The 22,867-nt window shown below is 39.0% G+C and overlaps 1 long non-coding RNA gene across 5 annotated transcripts; it reads right to left on the bottom strand.

Moving 5' to 3' along the window:
- Positions 1–12: 12 nt before the first annotated feature.
- On the bottom strand, positions 13–21,773 carry LOC122458993. 5 transcript variants are annotated; one of them, XR_006279391.1, is made up of 4 exons: positions 20,854–21,773; positions 8,495–8,621; positions 6,555–6,707; positions 13–4,292 (listed from the first exon to the last, which is right to left on the bottom strand). It is a non-coding gene; the product is annotated as an uncharacterized LOC122458993 (long non-coding RNA). The 5 variants fall into 5 exon arrangements; XR_006279390.1 differs by lacking the exon at positions 20,854–21,773 and adding an exon at positions 14,658–18,864; XR_006279389.1 differs by lacking the exon at positions 8,495–8,621 and having other exon boundaries at positions 20,854–21,771.
- Between the last annotated feature and the right edge of the window lie 1,094 nt (positions 21,774–22,867).

The raw sequence follows: 22,867 nt of genomic DNA, 5'->3' as shown, positions 1-22,867 counted from the left end.
GATTTACTTCCCCGACATTTTCAGGGCTGCTGTTGCATATCTAGGCTTAGTATTTAATACAATGGGTAGAATATTGTGTAGACAAGTTCACAACAATACAGCATATATTTTTCTCAAAACTTTTTCATGAGGATGAAAGTTACTAAAAGATGAATAAACAAAAAAAAAAAGAACTGAACAGAGCAAAGTTTTTTGCCTTACAGTTCTAGAAGCAAAGTAAGAAAAATCAGGGAATCCTTGTTAATGCTGATGTTTTATAAATCTAGGTAATCACCTTATTCCTCCCATCCTAAAGTTAATAAAATAAGGTCTTCATGCAATGTATTTTAAAACAAAAATACTTTCTTATCAACAGAAAGAATTGTTTCACTTAAAATGAAAAATGAATTGCTTAGATCATATATCCAGTAGACATTGCAAGTGCAATCTTCCTGATTATCTCTTCAATAAATCTTAATTTCAGAAGAAAACTGCTATTACAAAGATTTCCTCTTAGCAATAAGGGGCGGAAAAAGGATGATGGAGTCCTTATTTCATAAATCATATAATAGAACATATACCAAACTCAAAAAGAATGTTTTGAGAAAGATCTTACTACCTTTGTTTAAGATGGATGCATCCTTTTAAGACATTAGTGTATCCAATAATATATTTTGTGGTTTGCCCTTATGTGTTTAATCACAAGTATCAATGGAGCTGCTTTTAAAAGCAAAGTACCTTTACTTCTGCAGAAGTAAAAGAATCACATCTTAAATCTGAAAAAAACAACACTCTCAACAGATTGTAGTTCACGTTTTGAAGCCTTGAGGTTAGGTTACTGCCCTGCCTTATGTTCCTTTGTTACCAAGTTCCTGAAAATCTTAGTGTAAGAACCAGGCTGTGCAAACTTGTGCCATTAAAAGTATACCTCTGAAATGGCCCCTGTTTGGAGGGTGGTCCCTCATTTTAGCCCCAAAATTCCCTACATCCCACTCTAATTTATCATGCCCTCAATTTTATAGTTGAAAATGATTTATATCAGAAATAAAGAATCATGAAACTAAGAATATAGAGAGTTATTTACACTACAGATATGAATTGCTCAGTACTTTAAGTTTCCAGTATGAATAGATTTTTTTTGTTTCCTTCACTTTAGGTCATTCTTTCACATTGCATCTCACATTGGCTAATTGAAAGGCATGGCTAGAATCTTAATGCTTAGGGAGCTAGATTCTGGGATGCATCCAAACTGCTTGGCACATCAAGGCAGCAGGGAGTATTTACAAAATAATTATCTTTGTACCACTTTAAAATGATATGGAGTATTCAATAATAACAAGCAATCAGAAGCCAGTGAAGCTACTTTGAGCTTGATTCTGCTTCCACACTGGTGTAACAGCTCCGATTTAATTAGTATTAATCCTGATTTTCCCTCATGTAATGAAGCTCAAATTCAGTCCTCTGTTGTCCAGGATGGTGTCTGTAGGATGAGCAATGGGAAGCCACAATCAATACTGAAACCTGAAAGAGTGACATGTACAAATTGTTGGAAAGCCTCAGCAGGGCAGATCGCTTCCTTGTGAAACACCGAGGTTTCCTTAGGAAAGTCAATTCAATATAGCAACAGAACCTCACTAATACACATACCTCATAACCCTCACACAGTCTGTCTTCTCCTCACAGAAAATGTTTAATATTACTAAGGCATCTATATTTTTACAAAAACATACTATGCAATATTTACTCCTATAGGAAGTGTTATAATATACAATTAAACCTGAACTATGATTGTCAAAATAAATTAACAAAGGCTATGTAATAATGCAATATACTTGCCTTTTTATTATGTCCATTCATTGACTTACTTACTGGTTTGTAAATTTATGTTTGTTCTCCCCATCAGTGAATTTTTTTTAGTTAAAATCTATTGATTAATAATTTACAGTACATAAACCAATAATCACCATCTACAGTAAAATATCTACATTTTCAGGCAACTGCTTGTTTTAATTGACAACCCCAAAATTTCACCAAAGACAGAACTTACCAACTTGAGCCCCAGTCCTGCAAATGATTCTTCATGAGCAGACACTTGCCCCCATGCAGAGTCACTTGCAAGATTAGTCATGTCCTGCAAATATAATCCACATGCACAAACACTTGTACCTATGTGGAGGAGCCCCACTGACTTTAGTGATAATCTGTGGTACTCTCCTACAGATCCAATTGTAGGATCAGAACCTAAGAGAGACAAGACAAATGGGTACAAGACTAGACACAGCAATGGGAAGAGTGAGCAAGATGAGATTCCATTTGAGGAGAATGGACTTCTAGTCTAAGTGGGCAATAAGGGGAAAGTGAAGAAAGAGGTGCCACGTAATAGTGCTAGAGAATCACAGAATCATTACTAACACAGAACAAGGAACTTTATTAGAAAAAGGGAAATGCTGTTATCCCTAAAATAAATCTATATCTTTCCATCTTACTGTAGAGTTTCTATCTACAGCCCTCTCCCAGCCCTTCCTCTTCTTGCCTGGCTTTTTGCAACTATATTAACATTGTCTAAATCTGGCTGATCCAGTCCTTTAACAGGAAAATCCTTTGGGAGGAATTCGACATTTGGGGGAAGAAGGAAAAAGCCCTCTAGTAGGGTTTTTAGTTTTTGTTTTGTTTTGAATTGCTGGCTGGGCAAAGCTAGTTGAAATGGTAGAATATGTCCTGGGGAGATGCATTAATTGGCATAGGAGGCACTTAGTGGTGCATAATAAATTAATTTTCACATGGTTCTGCAATTTATTGTATGGCTGTGCAATTTATCACATGGATATAACCTCCACATATAGTATGCCTGTGTACATGCATAGAAACACACATGCTTCCTTATCTTGCAATCCTGATTGATTTCATTGCTTTTCAGTTCCCTTATAAATCTGTGGAGATTTTTGATGGGTCTATACATTCTAATCTATCCCACCATGATCATCCATTAACAATATCAACAATCTTCAATTTTAGCCCCTAAACTTTCAAATAGCTGCATGGGATTTAGAAACACAACACCCATTGACTTTTATAGGCTTATTGAGACTCTATTGTGTGTAAATCTTTGGAAATTTAGGTGGAACAGTTAAACATTATTGACTAGCCATGAGTAAATTGAACGATTCAACTAATAATACTACAATGACCCTTCAGAATTTAAAAAAAAAATTAAAGTTTTTTTTCTTTCAAAAAATAAAAAGGATTTTCTCTTCCTTTCTCAGTATTTTCCAGTTTGTCAGCCCTGAGAAATAATTCCCACAGAAACATTCTTTGCAGTATTTGTGCTCATATAAATACATATTTAAGACTCAGTAAATACTGGGGGTGTTATTTGTGTTGTTTACGCAATAAACTGCAACAAATCCTTTATAGCTATTACAGTCTGCTGCTTAAGTGCATATTATTGTAGTATAAACTGAGTTCCAAATGATATGCATATCTTGAGCTCTGAGAGGCCGGCAGAAATGAGGCAAGAACTGAAACTGTTGAGGTGATTCTCACAACTCGAAAGTTCACATTAATGATAAAGTCTATACTGGACATAGAAGGGGGAGAACTGGAAGGAGTGTAGTACTAATTGGCAATCTATTTATAAAACCAATAAGGTTTGCTAATAAAAAGGCACTCTGAAAATACTTTGAGGAAGAAGCTCTCAATAATGTATATAGAAAACAAAAGAGAAACTTCAAAAGGGTGAAAAAACCTCCACTATGGGGGTAGAGAGAACAAGACAGACAGTTCCAGGGCTAGTTATCAAGGAGCCAGAAATCAAGGATTCTGTACTCAAGGGAGATTTGAACTTTCCTGGGTGACACATACATCCAAATAGGGATCATGTAAGTGAGTCATAGGTATGTAGAAGCCAACATAATGATCCATAAAACTGAGAATCTAACCAGAGGAAAAGCCATCTAGAGATACAGATGACTTAAATTTCTGGAAAATGCTGCTCCAGCTTTTTTTCTGCCTTCCCACAGCCTCCTCTTCCTCTGTGACTGTGCACTATACACTTCAGTTGTGCTTAACTCCTGGGGGACCCTCATCTTGCCAAGGAGAGAAAGGGTTCTCTTTTCCTCCATCTATGAATGTACATTGTATGAGCTCTCCAATTCACCGAGATTTGTAGTCTATCTTCTGTGGACCTCCATAGATGAGGTATAGGACGGCTGCTGTGAACCCTCAACACAGGAGTTATATGTATGGCAATCCAGGTGAGAATGACACCAGCTATTTCTGCTGCTTCAAGAAGAACCTGGGCCAAGCTCAAGTAGCTGAGATAGTAAGAAGAAGCGGAAAGAGAGAAGAATGGGAGAATGAGGAGCAGGAGAAAGCATCTGAGAGAGGGAATGTGTTGCTCACAGTCCTCACTCTGATCTTTCCTCCAACACCCAGATTTACCCAACATACTCTTTATGAGTTCATTTTCTTCTTTGACAGGGATATTGGCCTAGTGTAGATGTGCTATATCTGAATATTTAAAAGGCTTTTGATACAGTCCCATTCTCATAAGCAAACTAGGGAAATGTGGTCTAGATCAGTGGCGCTCAACCTTTCCAGACTACTGTACCCCTTTCAGGAGTCTGATTTGTCTTATGTACCCCAAGTTTCACTCCACTTAAAAATTACTTACTTTTGTATTTTTATATCTGATTTTGTAAGCATCTCGCAGCACACTATTACTGAAAAATTGCTTACTTTCTCATTTTTATCATGTAATTATAAAATAAATCAATTGGAATATAAATATTATATTGGCATTTCAGTGTATAGTGTGTATAGAGAAGTATAAACAAGTCATTGCATGAAATTTTATTTTTTACTGACTTGGCTAGTGCTTTTTATGTAGTTGTAAAGGCAAATATCTAGATAATTTGTACACCCTGGAAGACCTCTGTGTATGCCAGGGATAGATGTACCCCTGTGTGAGAACCACTGGTCTAGATTAAATTACAATAAAGTGGGTGTACAACTGATTGAGAGACCCAAGAGTGATCATCAATGGTTCACTGTCAAATTAGGGGGACACATCTAGTGGGATCCTCAATGGTTTTTCCTGGGTCTGGTATTATTCAATATTTTCATTAATGACTTGAATAATGGAGTGGAAAGTATGTTTATAAATTTGGTACAGAACACCAAACAGGGAGGGGTTGCAAGCACTTTGGAAGACAGAATTAGAATTCAAAGTGACCTTGACAAATTGGTCTGAAATCTACAATTAAATGAAGACAAGAGACAAGTTCTATGCTTAGGAAGAAAAAAATCAAATGCACAACTACAAAATGGAGAATAACTGTCTAGTAGTAGCACTGCTGAAAAAGATCTGGGGTCCCATGGATCACTAAATGAATATGAGTCAACAGTGGTATGCCATTGAGAAAAAGGCTAATATGATTCTGGGGTGTATTAACAGGACTGTCATATATAAGACACAGGCCATAATTGTCCCACTCTACTCAGCACTAGTGAGGCTTCCACTGGATACTGTATTCAGTTCTGGCCGCCACACTTTCAGAAATATGTGGAAAAATTGGAGAGAGTCCAGAGGGAGCAACAAAAATTATTAAAGGCTTAGAAAACATGACCTATGAGGAAAGGTTAAAAATACTGGGCATGTTTAGTCTTGAAAAAAAGAAGACTAAGTGGAGGACCTAATAACACTCTTCAAAGAAGTTAAGGGCTGTTATAAAGAGGATGGGGATCAATTGTTCTCCATGTCCACTGAAGACAGGACAAGAAGTAATGGGCTTAATCTGCAGCAAGGAAGATTTAGGTTATATATTAGGAAAAACTTTCTAACGCTAGGGATAGTTGAGAACTGGAATAGGCTTCCGCAGGAGATAGTGGAATCCCCATCTTTGGCAGTTTTTAAGAACAGGTTAGACAACAGCTGTCAGCGATTGTTTAGATGTATTTGGTCCTGCTTCATCACAGAAGATTGGATTAGATGACCTCTTGAGGTCCTTTCAGCCCAACATTTCTATGATTCTGTTATTCTGACACAATAGCTCACTCTGAAGAGAGGTGGTTAGACACCTCTCTTCATGTTTTGAGCCATGGCATGTGATGCCACATACTTTCCTGCAGCTGAGAGTAAATCAAAAGCCAGTAGCAATCTCTGGACTACATGATGACAACAATTGGGGAGGAGGTTGAGCAGGTGCATATGTGTCTCTAGTAGCTTTCTGTATAGTACTGGTGAGAACACATAGAAATCTATAAAATACATAAAAGCTTCCAGGAAGCTCCCTACATGGAAGGGAACATAGAAAAGAAGAAAGGGCAGAAAGGACTCATTTATGGGTAAACTAAATTTGTATCTAACTTGGATAAATTCTAGACAGAAAAATGACTCTTGTATGTATGCATTTGAAATGTGTAAACACCAAAAAGGGAGGAAAGTCATTACATTAAAAGTACCAGTTTGTTCCCAGTGCTCTGCTCTCTTCTTTGGCTTCATACTGAACTTCACATGTAATTCAAGGTTTTGATTCTCTTCAAATGTCTCTTTAAATGACACTGGCCCAGCTTACCTGCAGGATTGACTCATCTGCATGAACATGACCTCCCACAATCACTATGTCCCACTGAAACAGTGGGACTGGCAGCCTCAAGGATGAAATTTGTGTGCACGCAGAGGAGAGAGAGCTTTCTTGGTGACCAGCCCATGAATCTGGAACTCATTCCTGGAAGAGATCAGGACAATTACAATCTTCAGAGCAAAATGCAAATCCTACTTCTTTGGTCCAGCCTTCCCACAAAAATACACACAACAAACAAATGTTAAAGAAAATCCAGTCCCTGCTGACTGTAGGCAGGAAGGAGTCAGAAAAACATTATGTGTGGTGGTTGTAAGTGTTTATAAGTTTGGTAGATGCTCAGTTATCTCACTAATGATGATTGTTTAAGAACCAAGGCAGAGAGCTGGACAGGAAAACAAATGTAGGTTAAATAGTAGAAAAGATTCACAACTCAGTAGTGAAGTCTATTAGATTTTTGGTGTTTATTGTCTATATCCCCAATCATGCAATTTGCTGCACCTGCACAGAGACTCACTGAATGGGGTTCTGCATAAGCACAACAGTGAGCCTGCACAGAGTGAACTGCAGGATTTGGAGTCATAGAATCTATGGGACAGGTCACTTTTACCCAGTGCTTTGCAGTTATTATAGCTCACTGAGTAAATCCATACAGCCACTTTTTAATATGTAATTATTTCTCCCATACATTTCTTTGTGTCAGAATCTACTTTCCATATGCAAAATAACTGCCATCAATTTTTGGTGAAAACAGTTTTTGAATTTCCATAGTAACCATAAGCTTTCGTGAGCTACAGCTCACTTCATCGGATGCATTCCTCACAAAAGCTTATGCTCAAATAAATTTGTTAGTCTCTAAGGTGCCACAAGTACTCCTTTTCTTTTTGCGAATACAGACTAACACGGCTGCTATTCTGAAACCTGTCATAGTAGCCATAGACTCACACATACAAGTAACTTAATTCAGGTGAGTATAAAGTTATTTGTGTCAGCTTCAGTGGGCCTGCTCATGTGATTAAAATTACACATGTATGATTGGGCCCCATGTCTGTATTTCAGTAATCTTCTCTGTCTTTATTTTCCAATATAACCATGTTTCATAACAGCTTTGGATTATACAAGCACAAAACATTTCAACAGGTAAGCCTCTTTATATTATTCATGTATTTATTTTTAAATACTCACCTAACTTTAAAGCAGCCAAACTTCTTCTTCTTCTTCTTCTTCTATTTTTTAATAAAAAATCTGATTAACAATATTGCTTCTGGACTGCAATCGTTTCTGTCACATTTCATTATGAAACAAATCTTTACAAATGGGTTATAAACAAAAAGGATTTATACCAGAAGTGCCTACACAACCTTAACTATAGGTATGCACACCTACGTTCTAATTGATACAGATGGATAGCCACAAAGAAATTGCTTTAGCTCCACAGAAATCACTTAAAAAGACAGCACAGCTTATATATCAACTATATTATTTCTCCTTAAAATTGATTTCTACAGTGTAACATTTCATTTTTATTTGCATGCAGTTTGTTTCTCACTGATTAAATAATTTCCCAAATTACCTGGATTCTGTCATCCCTGTTTATAGCTAAGCATAACAACCAAATTGTTTTTGCTCTATTTACATATTTAATGCCGTGCAATATCTTATTCCATAAGAAGTAACAAATATGGCATTATTTTAATCCCCTTTCAAAGTATCTAACAATGATTAATCCTTTATAAGTTTCTACATTCAAAAACAGGATCAATTGTGTCAATGAAGCATTTTCTAGCTAGTTTAAATATGCTGATATTTATATCTCTGCCCTATTCAGTTTTTAAAGCAAACAATAATCATTTACTCTTCAAATTCATTATTTACATGTAGGATTTCTGTTTTGCTAAGGAAAAGGTGGGAGCCTTTGAGACTCAAATGTGTACCTGAATTTTTTTGTGGGTCTTGGCAAATCCTCCCTAGATTCAGTGCTACCGTTTGGTGAAGAGGATTTGGAGTACCTTTGGGAAGCATAGGTGTTTCAACAGATGGCATTGGAGAACAAGATACATACTTTGGAGATAGAAATGGCAGAGAAAAGACAAATAAAGACAAAGAGTTATAGATCTGGGTGAGGATATTGAAAGATATATACAATGATAGGAGAAGCTAAATGCTTTACCTATGGTGCCAATGTACCTAGAACTCATTACAATCCCACAGGCTAAACTGGCTAAGTTAAAGCAGGAGCACAACCATCTTCATACTAGGGGTATATGAACTTGTTTTACTAAAACAAGGGTCCCTCCTTTCCACCACCCTCAAACCTTCACCCATTTTTAGAACCAAAATTTACCTTAACCTTTTTTGAGGTTCTGAAATGTTCTGATGAGTTCTCTTTTTCCCCATTGGTACGTCTAGCTGCTTTTCTACATTCTGTCTAGGGGCTGGATGCTGTGATTTGCTTAGACTTCTTGAAGACTTAAGGCCATAAGGGACCATCATGATCATCTAGACCTCCTGTACACTGCAGGGCACAGAACCTCACCCACCAAGTCCTGTATTAAGCTCATTACCCCTGGCTGAGTTCAGAGGCCATGAGCACACAAATAAAATGAAACTTTATTTCCTGGCCCTACTCACATGACCTGGACAGAGTTCTAAAAAGGAATACATTTATCCCATGACAGGAGTTAGTGCTGACTCGAGTGGCTACTGTTATTTCTGGAAGGGGTTGAACACTCTCCAGTCCTATTGTCTTTAATAATTTCATTTGTTTTTAGGTTCTCCCATTGTTTATTTGTGTGACCATGTGCAAATATATAGGTTGAAACTTTACTTAGTATCTATGCTGGTAACTTGAAAGTTCTGATTGTGGTAATTTTGTTATTTTGGCATTTTTGCACAGATCTATTCACTTTATGATCAGCTGCAAAAAAAATAATTTATTTTTGGTATTTTAGACTTTTTGAGTTCCACTGCGTTGTTCTGCTTATAGTTTGTTACAGTATACCTTTCTTATTCTTTTTATCCCCAGTCTAACTGCATTGCTGAGTTGAGGGTTTGAGGTCACTTTAATTTTTTTCATCAGGACTAAGAATAAATAGGGTCAATTTGATATTTTCAGCTACAAGAGTCCAAAGGTGAGAATTAAAACCTAGAGATAAGAGATTCAGTGAACTCTAACCTTCCTTCAGGCAGAGGAAACTACACTCATACTCATCAAGGAGAACAACAAGAAATCTGATCGAGTCTGGAAGACTATTGCTGCAGTGGATTACAAGTCTGATCTCCTTTATTTCCTGAATAAATAAGCTCCAGGGCTAGGACAATGGTACAGAAAAATCAGATAATATCACTGGCTATGAAGACAAAGTGTGTCTATGTAGCAGACCCAATAAAATAAAGATGAAGAAGTCTACTGAATATAATTATAAAATACGGTATTGTATATAATATGTATAGTAATATTTTTCATTTTATATTATTAATAATCTATTATAAATATATAATCTTTATCCAATCCTTTGTCGGTCTTGTCTATTTAGACTGTATGATCTTTGGGGTGGGCCAGTCTCTTACTAAATGCATGTATAGTGACACAATGGAGCCCGATCTCAGTTGGAGCTTGTAATGTGCCACAAATAATTAATTAAAAATTACACCATGGGAAAATAAAATCATTGCACTATATAAACATATGGTAGTTACTGGATGTACCAACCAAGGATTAAAGATTTCAAGCCATTTATGGAGTGTGAAATTTCTGAGCCTGAACATAGAGGAAGGCGTTGTGCAAGTGGAAAGAGAATCCAGGATAACATAGTTTGCTGACAAAAGAGATTTAGGATGCTGATAATCTAATTGTTTGATCTTCAAGACAAGAAGAGTATTCTGGAGTTACTTGTGAAAATAAGATTTTATATAGAAACCTGGGGATTCTCACCACTTGGACTGTTTCACCTCAGACTGTATGTGCCATTGCTTCTAAAACAGAGCAGACCTTTCAGAATGAGAAAATAGATACTGTTCAGATACATCCAGGCTCTGATGAATACCTCTTTCCCCCCCCCCCCCCCGGTTTATTGTATCCAAGAGGCATAACAAGAGTTGGGTGAAAGGGAGAAAGCACAGCTCACTGTACATATGCATAGGACTGTGTACCTGTCCTAAGGTTACCTATTACCTGAAAAAGTACAGTACAATAGTATTATCTGGCAAATGCACATTTCACTGATAATACTTACATCTACAGCGCAACTGACTACAACTTTCTCCCTCCCTATTGAACGCCTTTTGAATAAAATCAAGAAAAAGATTCTGGTGACACTGACTCTGTTCTGGAGCAAGATGATTGCTGAGATTGATAAACTGTAATCTATTTAAAGCTTGTGATTTTTGTTTTTGCTATGGCTGCAATTCTTTGCAGCAAAGAGCAGCTGGGATGTTTCCTGCCAGTAACCAGACATCTCATGCATGTTTCATAAATATGTCTTGCTACTGAAACAGAAAGGAGTTAGTGCAAGTTTGCAATGGTTTGCCCTTATAATTTTAAAGTAGCCTAGGATGAAATCCTGGCTCCACTGGAGTCAACAACAAAACTCCCAAAGGTTTCAATAGGTCCAGGCCTTCACCCTAATCTTTAACCATGATGTAAACCCTTTCCATTTAAAATCAAAGTAATTGTGAGTGAAACACAAAAATATTTCATGGCTATTTTGTTACGTTCATCTAATTTTAAAATGGCCAAACTGTTGTCTTGTCATTCATTTAGAAAGTGCCCCCAAGGACTGGACTTTATATGTCAAATTTAAACCTAGATTAAATGTTTATGGTCAATTTATAATCCAAAGAAGATAGGGTTTATAATGCAAGTGCTGGAACAACTTAACTTGAACCATGTCATTAATATTGCTGTAATACTGTTATATAGCAGAAATATTCTTAATATAGTACAGCAGCCCTCAGTAACGGAAGCATGATTTAAAAAGGATAAATTCAATAATCCCAGCAGACAAGTCAGCTATATAACATTAACAGAAAATCCTTCCTAATAAGAGTATTGTTTCCTACTTTACTAAGCAATTCACAAACTATGGCAGAGAATTAAGAAATGCATATACACATGTATTCTGTTTAACTTGTATTGTTGTAGATTTTTCACTCTATTTTGTATGCTAAGTAAATCTTACTTTATTTAAGATAACTCGGATTTATGATTTTTCCAGAGGATAATTAGTGTGTGCCACTTCCAAGAGAGAAGAACAATGAACTCCTGACTTCTGTGAGATGTGGAAGCGTGGTGTCAGAGACACCAGCTCAAGCAGCCAGTCAAAGGACCAAGGGCTCCATTTCAAATGGTGCTGCTGCTATCTTGGTTTATAGACAGATTAGAGCATGAGAATGTTTGGAAGGCTAGATTTTCAAGCATACAGGAACAATGAGAGGCAATATTAAGCATGCCAAGAAATAGAGTTATTTCACGAAGAGCATGGAGAGTAATATCACCTTCCTAGCACCTAGCTCAAGTAACTGGGCTGAGCACTGAAGAACCGAACTGGAAGAAATGGAGGACTATTTCCTTCAAGGCAACAGAATGGCTGAAGATCTATTCACAAACAGCAATGGTGTGACTGTAGTAACCTTTGTGGCCCTGCAGCTGGAAAGCGTGGGAGGGTTTGTGCAGTGGCAGATTATGTAGTCTTGTCCCACTTCCAACTCCAAACTGTGCAGAGGAAGTACATATCCACAAATCCTGCCTGCCCCTTGCACAGCATAATTGGTTCTGCTACAAACATTGGTTTTCCAGCATTGATTCTGTTGCAAGAAGATCCTCCACACTCATGGCGCAGGGAGCACTATGTGCTCCTAAACACTGCTAGAAGCAAGAGATCTGCAGTGCTCACTTGTATGTCACCAGATTAGTATGCAACATAGCACCTGATTTCCAAAATATTCAGAGGAACCATTTTGTGCTCACAGTTGCATATTGATCAGTGGCCTTTTACCCATCATAACACATTTCCTTCCTATTTATGCTCTCATTTGAAGTATGTAAACAATTTCCCGGAGCACCATCTTCTCTGCAGGCAAGCAAAGACTGGCTTTTGGACTGCAGCTTTAGATCCCTCAGTCTCAGCTTCCTTTTTTAGTTTTCAGCATTCTACATGCTCCAACCTGGCCATAAACAGGTATCAGCTGCACTACTTAAAATGCAGCCCTTGGTCCTTTGACAGTCTGAGAGGCACCAGCTCAATCAGTCAATCTTTCTACATCTCATACCAGAAGTCAGAAATTCATTTTCCTTCTGTCTTGGAAATGGCACACAATAATTATTCCATGGAAAAATCACAAATCCAAATCATTTTAAATAAAGCAAGGTTTACTTAGCATACAAAATAGAGAGAAAAATCCAGAATGATACAATCAAACAGAATAAATGTAGCTGAGTCTACACAAAAACTGAACTTGCCAGGCTTAAATCCGTCAGTGTGAAAATATGAAATGGTACCTATAGAAAATATCTATAAAAACACCTCTCTCAGGTCCCCTGGACCTGGTGAAGCTGCCTGCTTGCCTGCCCAATGTCCTTGTGTCTGTGTGATCTGTCTGTCTCAAGGCAATCACAGATCGTGTCTTATTAGGGTTGCCAACCCTCCAGGATTGGCCTGAGGTCTCCCGGAATCTGCATCGATCTCCTGGTGACTACTGAAAGCAATCCATGAGATTTTAAATAATCTCATTTTCTTAAAATAGCCTATGTCATGCTGGGGGAAAAAATCTCTCAAAATAGATTCAGTCAGAGTTGGAAACCCTATGTCTTATAGATACCAGAGTGAAATCCTGCTCCATTGAAGTCAATGGCAACACCCCAAGTGTTTTTGTTCTTCCTCTTTTTGCTCCAATTTCTTTCTGGTTGGTCCAAAGGGTTTATTTTATACATTATGAGCCTGATCCAAAGCCCACTGAAACTGGTGGGAGTCTTTCTATTAATTGATATGGGCTTTTGATCAGACCCCATATCACTCTCCACAAAATTAGTTTGGAGCAAGCAAAACTCCAAAAAGTGTTGACAAGTCATAGCCCATCTCACTGCCTCACAGTGAGTGAGTGACACTGCCTTCTGTGAAGCCTACTTTAGTGATCATAAAAGAAATAAGCCTATTTTTCTTTTTGCAGATGCCTTTTTAAAATAAATCTGTTTTTGTGAGAGTCTTTTCCCCCATATATTTGGTGTTGACTTTGCTTGCTAATAAGAAATCATTAATTCTAAAAAACTTCAACAGAATGAGATTACAATTTCAGGAATTCCAATTGTTGAATATTTTGCTTTTGTCCAGGGTATGATTTTTTTTTTGCAGATTTTTTTTGCAAAGAAGATAAGTTTTCACAATGTTCATTGTTTAGATACCAGCTACTGTTTAATATTCAGTCAGCCATTTATTGCAATTCCTGGAAAGCTTTCCTTTGATCAGTTTGTTTTCTTGCCTATTTAGAAAGTTGGTGTCACAACTATCATGACAGTTTGATGGGGAAGGTGCCATCTCTCTAACACGAAAGCAGCCAGTGGTCCCAACATGCCAGAAAATCAGGAAATAGCATAATCCAGCATGAAAAATGCTACTGACAAGCAGAAGATGTATGAGTGAAGACTTCGCAGACTAGTAAGCAGAAACTCCAGCTATCTAAGTGAGGAGGGGATGAAAGAATAAAGACTGAAGACAAGAAAAATGGAGACTTCAGGATATATATCTATACACTTTTATGTACTGCTGTCATTGAGCTCTCCTCATTTTCAATGGATGCAACACACAAGTAAAAATCCATCTAATTGTCAATGTTGACATTCATGTGCAAAAACATTTTCCTGTGCCATAATTTACAATGCATCAATTTATTATACATCAGCTGTACATTTTACAGCTTCCCATCCTTGTCTCTGTCTCTTCACACTCCCTGTCTTGGGTACAACAAATCTTTGAGGCTTCGAAAAGGCCACTCTTCTTTCTCACCCAGACATCTACAATCAAAGGGCAATGCAGTAATATATATCTATACAGATTTTCAAATATATTATTAGACTGATCATTTTGTATTGCATGTACGTACCTGCATATATATTGCAGTTAAGTTAAAGATGGAATAGTCCCAGCAAATCAAATCCGTTCTTCCTCAGTAGTGCAACCTTTTATTTTTTTGGAACATTCTCACTTCAAGAATCACATTTTTATTCTCTTCCCCATTCTTCTTTTCATTATAAATTCACTAGGAGTATTAAATTGTAAAACAGGTTAAAAGACATATTTTGTATTCAAATATACATAATTGCCCTGGGTTCATGTATGTATAACTGATTAATGTTTTTAGAATAAATAACTATTGAAGATATGCCATAATTCATAAAGAAGCAATTATTTATATGGACCAAAATTTAGTATTTGTTTTCAAGATAAATCATTAACACATTTTTAATTTTTATTTATTTCACACTTTTCCAAGAATGCAAAATTGGCATTAGTATTTAGAAATTTTGTACCTGAGTCACCAGTCCGTCTCCAAAAATTAGTCACTCACATCTTTCAGTTTTTGTTTTTAAGAAATAACCTCAATCAGTAGGAATATTGCACTCTTTTCTTTCCGGTGACCTAATTCTCACTGCATTCTAATTGGACAAAACCAGATGAACAACAGTTGTATCTAGTTATTGTGCATGGCTTGAGGTGGCTTTTGAATTTGTCAAATATGAATACAAATTGACAGATGTAAGCAGACCCCCATTGTACTAGTGCTAGAGAAGGTGGGGGGATTACACCTCCAGTAATTGGCTGCTGCTGTGGAACAAAGCACAGGCTACAACTACTCTGGGACTTCCCTAACTTGCACTTCTGCTGTTATAGCCCCTATATATGGTTCCATCAGCTGAAAATCAGTGATCAACTCCAGCCATACCTATTTCTGCCTGCTCTGTCCTTTCCATCCTCTGGCCTGCCCTTTCTACTAGAATAGCCCATGCACTGGGGTTTTCACAGTCTCAGTGCACAGTTGGCTCTACACTGCGAGGAGTGTGCGGTCTGCACAGGAGGGAATTAACTGGTGGATCCTCCACCACTTTGAGCACAGCTGGAATAAAATGGCTTCAGTTCAGGGGTGAATTTTCCCTAAGGTCCCAAACTCACAGAACTTATGCACTAGCTCAAATGTTATATGGGAACAATAGCTGAACCAAATTCTTCTCTTAGTTACTCTAATAAAATCCCATAGTCTATAATGAGATTTCACTGGTGTGAGGGAATAATTTTGCCCTCTGTGTTTAGAACTATAATAAAAATCAATAAGTTTTCTTCAATACTAATAATGTTTCTGCTGCTGGACTCAGCAAAAAAAGGATCAAGACTTGTTACCAGTACTGAGGAAACCTGAATTTCATTCCAGTTTTAAATAGTGAAGTCCAAATTCTCCACTCAGTTACACCGGTGCCACCCCATTAAATTCCAGGGGGAGGAACCAGTATAAGAGGGGAGAATGAATGAAGTAATGTATTCTCATTACCTTCCCAGCAGTTTGCTTCATTTGCCTGCAGTAAGAAAACTAAAATTAGAAAGCATTTCATGTTCATAGTTTGCAATATGAAAAAACAAGCCTATCAATTTGTCTATGAATGTGTTATACATTGTGCAATTCTACTAAAAAGAAAGTTAGCTATATATTAGCGTGATGAACTGTAAATGTCATAGTGTACTATTTTGTCCAGAGTAATTCAGATTAATGCGTCTAGAAATATTACTTGAGGTGTCTAATTTGTAAACTGTTGTCAATACAGATGTATTCTTGCAAAAGAATTGTATTCCTATTTTCCTTTATGATGCATGCTCTTTTAGGTGTTTATAAAACATCCTCTGCAAGTCTTAAAATGCTGGTATTTCTTTCTGCAGTCTGTGCACAACATCATTGAGCCAATTGCACTTGCATGTGTGTGTCAGGCAATGCAGCTGTTTGGGTGCAATTGTTCCCATCCTATCTCACAAATCCCTCAGCTCTGTCTGCATTACCCAAAGCGGTTATAGCAGACAAACTCCTGATTCTTTGTGTCTGAAAAGCAAAAAGAAGGAATGAATTATCCCAGGAATCCAAAGGAGATAAAATAAGAGATAAGAAATGCAGATGATTACCCTCAGACCTCTGAACAATCAGTAAGATGGTTTCAGAAGATCCTGCTGTTGGAAGTTTCAGCCTTAATATTATCTCTGAAAGAAACAGTCTCATCAGTACAGAATCCTAAAGAATAGGTAGGAAACCCTGAAGAAATATAAGCCTCCAACTTTTAATTTAGCTTCTATCAAAGCATTTGAGTAAGTGAGAGTACAAGCCAAAGCTCTTACCCAGCCTTCCACTCCTAAAATAACAGACTATCAAATTGATTCTCTACTCAAGGAATTTTCAGTTCATGGATTATTCACCTGGTTCACAAAGGTGAAAGACAAATGCTAGATCTGCTTATTATTGCTTGTATTTTTTTGTCCTGTTTGTACAGTAGAAAGATACATTTGTGACTTCCCAAAACTGTAAGTTCTGTGCAAATAAATTTACACTGGTTTCCATATCTAGCCAGTCATAGTGATGTATGTGGTTGACTGAAGATGGAAGTTACATTGAATGTAAAAAAGATCTACAATAGAACCTCAGAGTTATGAACACCAGAGTTACAAACTGACCAGTCAACCATACACCTCAGTTGGAACTGGAAATACCCAATCAAGCAGTAGCAGAGACAAAATAAAAAAAAGAAAGAAGAAGCAAATACAGTACTGTACTGTGTTAAACGTAAACTACTAAAAAAAATAAATAGGAAGCAGCATTTTTCTTCCACATAGTAAAGTTTCAAAGATGAATTAAATCAACATTCAGTTATAAACTTTTGAAAGAACAACCATAACGTTTTGTTCAGAGTTACAAACACTCCATTCTGAGGGTCCACTGTACTGTGTTTTTGAAAATTGACATGCTTTCCAAAAGTAACCATGAAATCCAGCTTCCTACTTCCTACTGGTTGATGTCATTGCAACATTATTGCTAAGGAAGACTGAGGCACACTAATTAAAAGGCAAAGTGCCTCCAAGCTTGCAATGTTAGAATTAACATGCGTTTGGGGAAGACACGGAGGTATCTGGAGACAAACTCTTATATTTCTTCAAGATTGGAGGATGAGATTAAAAAATTTGGATTTCATTGGAACGTCTCATGGCTAAATGTTGATGACAAAAATACTTCTAAAGAAATTTTGGTTAATCATTTTTCATAAAACAAAGGCTACACATAAAACAAAACTTTGGATTTCAAAAAAAATACTGAATAGAAAGCTTTTTCTCAAGAGTAATATATGAATAAGCTGTGGCCTCCTCCAGTGAGGCGAGTGAATGGCTTCTTTTTTTGTGTTCTCTGAGGCCTGGTCTATACTACATGGTTAGGTCGATGAAAGGAAGATTACGTCAACTCACCTATAGATGTGTCTTCACTTAAACACAAGTGCCCTGCTATGCCAACTTAATAACACCACCTCCCTGAGCAGCGTAGAGTTGTGGTCAATGAAGATAGGTTGAGACAGTTATAGTGAGGACACTGCATTAATTACATCAACTGCTATTGGCCTCCAGGAGCTGTCACACAATGCCCTGTGCAGGCAGACCACTGATCCAGCTGTACAAATGTCAACATCTATGAGCAAATTGCTCAGGGGATGCAGGAGAAAGGCTACAAGACGGACCAGCAACAGTGCCTTGTGAAAGCCAAGGAGCTGCGGGCAGGCATACGTGAAGGCCAGGGAGGCCAACAATTGAGCCGCAGACCTGCTGCTTTTATAAAGAGCTGCAAGCCATCCTTGGCAAAGACCCCACCAGCACCCCCAAAAGCACCCTTGATACTTCTGAGGAGCCCGAGTCACAGGCTTCTGCCATGAACAACGAGGAGGAGGAGGAGGAGGAGGAAGAGGAGTATGAGAGATAGGTGACCGGGGGATCCAGCTGTGCAATAAGCCAGGACATGTTTTTGACTCCACTACAGTACAGCCAGTCAAGCACAGACAAGACTGATGCAGGGGAAGGAACATTTGGTAAGTGTGCCATTTGCTGTGGAAATTACAGTGATGAAACTGCCAAAGTAGCAGGACACATCTGTTGATTTATTCTTTTACTTGTGCTAGAAGAAGTAGTGGAAGTACAATTAGTACAATACAGAAGTACAATTGCTATCTACTTTTCATTCCCTCCTAGAGTTAGGCAGAGGGTGCCATGCAGAGCAGTTTGTTTATGTGCACCGGGATGTCCCGTGAATCCTCTGTAGAGATCTCTGTGAGGCAGAGGCAGCTGATTAAGGAGGCTCAACTGGGCAGGAATAGGCGGGGCCTAGAAAGCCCAGGAGCTTAAAGCAGAAGAGGTTGCTGGGAAAAGGCTCCCAGGAGAAAGGGAGGAGAGAGTGGGCACTACATGCTACAGTCACTGCCTGGGAAGAAGGAGGAGGAGACTTTTGGGAACTGGTAGAGTTAGGAAGAAAAGGGGAACCAGTAGTAGGAAAAAGCCAAGAGATAGAGCAATGAGGCCTGGGCTGAGGGTCCCTGGGCTGGAACCCAGAGTAGAGGGCAGGCCCAGGTTCCCCTACTAGTCACTGGGCGAGTGGCACCGAGGCAGTGAGCAAGAGGACTGCCTCGAATTATTGGCGAGTTAAACTCCCCCAGATGCAGGGGGAACACTGACAGTGACACAGCCGGAGTGCTGAGCCATGGAGAAGACATGGTGGTACCTGAGGCTGCGAGAGGAGCTACAGGCAGATGGAGTGACAGTGTGCAAAGTGCAGACAGGGAGGGAGTCGGCCTCAAGCTAATCCCCAGAGTACCAGAAGGAGGTGCCAGTCCAGCAGTGAGTGGTGCACCCTGTGACAATCTCAATGAAACTTTCATGGAGGTACTCTGTAATCCTCTGCCAAAGGTTTTTGGGGAGGGCTGCCTTATTTCTTCCACCATGGTATACACTTTCCCATGCCACTCAGTGATTACTTCAGCAGGCACCATTGCAATACACAGGCTAGCAGCATACGGGTTTGGGTGGCATCAGGATGCCAGCAGCAGCTGTGCTCTCTCTGCCTCTGTTACTCTCAAGAGTGAGATATCAACTAAAATCACCACCACCTATGGAAAACAGTGCTAGTATTAAAAAAAAAACAGAGTCCTTGTGGCACCTTAGTGACTAACAAATTTATTTGGGCATAAACTTTCATGGGCTAAAACCTACTTCATTGGATGCATGCAGTGGAAAATACAGTAGGAAGACATATATACACACAGAGAATATGAAAAAATGGGTGTTGCCATACCAACCAAATAAATCTGTTAGTCGCTAAGGTGCCACAAGTACTCCTCATTTTTTTTGCTGATACAGACTAACACAGCTGCCACTTTGAGTGCTAATATTCAATTCCATTGCCCTGTTATCATGCCAGCAAGCTATTCTCCCCTCATTCCCACCCCCCCACAAGCCATACTCAACATGGCTGGTGCTGTGACCAGCTTTGTGCTGTATCAATCCCAAGCAGAAATGAGAATGCAGTGTTTACAACTTTTGAGGAGCCAGGGTGTGGAGTTAAGTATTTTAAGTTTCGATTTACATTGTGAATACATTGACAATGGTAGTTCTGTGTGTTGCATCTGCTGCCATTGCAGCCTTCAGGGTCATCCGCTCCTCCCCTGCAGAACACCCAAGCCAGATAAGGAGGAAAAAGAGGACTCAGGATAACATGCTCCATGAGATCCTGCAAGTCAGTACTGCATCAGAGAATGAGCACAAGGCTTGGAAGATCACCCTTGCAGACAACATGGAGAAGGACAGAATGGAGAGGAGAAAGGCACAGGAAAAGGAGAGGGACGTGCAGCAGGAGATGCTTGTGCTTCTCAGGACAACAGAGATGCTGCAGACTCTAGTAGACATGCCGGTTCAACAATCCTGTGCTTGCCTCGCTCTATAGCCCATAAACAATTCAATATTGGGGCCTCCCTATGCCACTCCTCAACATTCCACATGGCATCAGGGGTCAGTACACTGTGCTTACCACTCCACCTGGGGGGGGGACATTAAAGACAATAACAGCTTCACATACCCTGCCCTCTGATAACCATAGTGGGTGCATGTGTACCTGAAATGGAAATGACTGTTCTTTCCCCTTCATAAATTCTGTTCCCTTAATTCATTAAGTTCTAAAAATATTGAATTGTCTGGTTCATGTTACAGAAAATAATTCTCTATTTTAAAACATATTTCACCTTTATTAGTTCACAACGTAAGCTTGCTGGTGCTGAGCAGGTCTGACACCCACCAATTTCTTGTTACTTCACTTTCACAGAACCCATAACATCATTCGCAAATAATATTAATATGTGCACTGACAATGTTATATTCCTACATACAAGGCAATCACTACAGAATTCATACTGGGCTGCAAAAGAGCAAGGCCAAGAAGAGTACATTACAGCAACACATACTATTCTGGCTCACAATTCAAATGTTTTCTCAAAGCCTCTCTCAGTTGTATAGCTCTACATTGAGATCTTCAAATAGCCCTTGTGTCCGTCTGTTGAAATTCACCAGACAGCAATTCCACTTCTGCCCTCCACCCAAGTGGAAACGTTTCCCCTTTTGCTTCACAGATATTTTGCAGGACACAGCAGACAGCTATAGCCATTGAGATATTTTTCTCACTGAGGTCCAATCTTGTAAGTAAATAACACCAGTGACCCTTCAAATGATGAAAGTCGCATTCAACTGTCATTCTGCATCTGTTGAGCCTGTAGTTGAAGCACTCGCTGGTGCTGTCAAGGTAGCTGGTGTATAGCTTTGTAAGCCAAGGGAGCAAGGGGTAGGCTGGGTCTCCCAGGATCACTATTGGCATTTCAACATTCCCGATGCTAATCCATCAGTCAGGAAAGAAAGGCCCTGTTTTTAAAGATACATGCATCATGCACCTTCAATGACCAGCCCACACTGATGTCGGTAAAGTGTCTAGTGCTTGCTTGACCATAGAAAAAGTAATCCTTTCTGTTGATGTTCTGAAAAAGTGGTCTGATGCTAAATAGAGATATGCATGCCATCTTTTGCCCCACCACAGTTCGGGAACCCCATTTCTGCAAAACCATCCACTATGCCCTGCGTATTTCCTAGGGTCCACAATCCTGCATAGCAGGATGCAATTAATAGCCCTGCACACTTGCATGACAACTGTTTCTGTGGTGGATTTCCAAATTGATTCCCAATTGACCAGTAGCAATTCTGTGTTGCAAGTTTCCACAGTGCAGTCGCCACTTGCTTCTCAGCTGTCAGTGTAGCTCTCATTTTGGTGTCACTGCTCCGGAGGGCTGGAGCAAGTTCGGCACAGAGATGTAGAAATGTGGCCCTATGCATTTGGAAGTTCTACATCCACTGTTTATCATCCCAAACCTGCATGACAATAGAATCCCACCAGTCAGTGCTTACTTCTCAAGCCCAGAACTGGCCCAGAATTGTCATGTTCTCCATGGCTCCTCTTGTGGCTCTGCAAATACTGCAGGATCATAGGCCCTGTGCTTGCAACGTTCATGACAATAGTGCAGGGCTGTGCAGGCTCCATGTTGCTGTCCACCTTCTCTGACAGTAAGGAGGGACATGTGGATTTGTGGGGATTTTGAAAAGAAGGCACAAAATATTATGTAATGCAGATGAAATTATGGGATGGAGAACACTGTATTATGGGAAATTGACCCCATGCTTCCAATCACCCCTGCATGATTTGTTTCAGCCACATCAAGCATTGCACAAATTTCCTAAAAGACCCTGCACTGGATGGTGGCAAGTTGCACAATGGGATAACCACCAGCGTGCGCTGCACTCTGCATCGATGCAAGGACTCCTGGTGAGGACACACACCACCGACACAAGGAACCAAGCATGCACGTGTACAAGTGCTGTAATTACTCTGGCGGCTGGGTGTTGATGTAACTTAGGTGAACATAATTTTGTAGTGTAGAAATGGCCTTAGACCTAGTAAGCATCAGTTCCCACTGTCCTAGGGCAAGTGTCTTCTGGTTCACTTAGTTGCCCTGAAAGTGATGGTAGGCCTATCAATGAGAAGGAGAAATGATGACTCCCTGCCCAACTGAAAATACATCTGATTTTGTAAGGTGTCTGTCATTGCACTTTATAGACAAGTTTCAAGAATCTCTAACACACCCCTCAACCGCTGTCTCTCTGAGAAAGTACTACAGTCCAATCAGAATTAAACACAGCATTCACTTTATAGGTTAT

This window comes from Dermochelys coriacea, chromosome 2 (genome assembly GCF_009764565.3).
Source record: "Dermochelys coriacea isolate rDerCor1 chromosome 2, rDerCor1.pri.v4, whole genome shotgun sequence".
In the NCBI taxonomy this organism is placed as follows: Eukaryota; Metazoa; Chordata; order Testudines; family Dermochelyidae; genus Dermochelys; species Dermochelys coriacea.
This window is presented reverse-complemented; position numbering and strand designations above follow the sequence as displayed.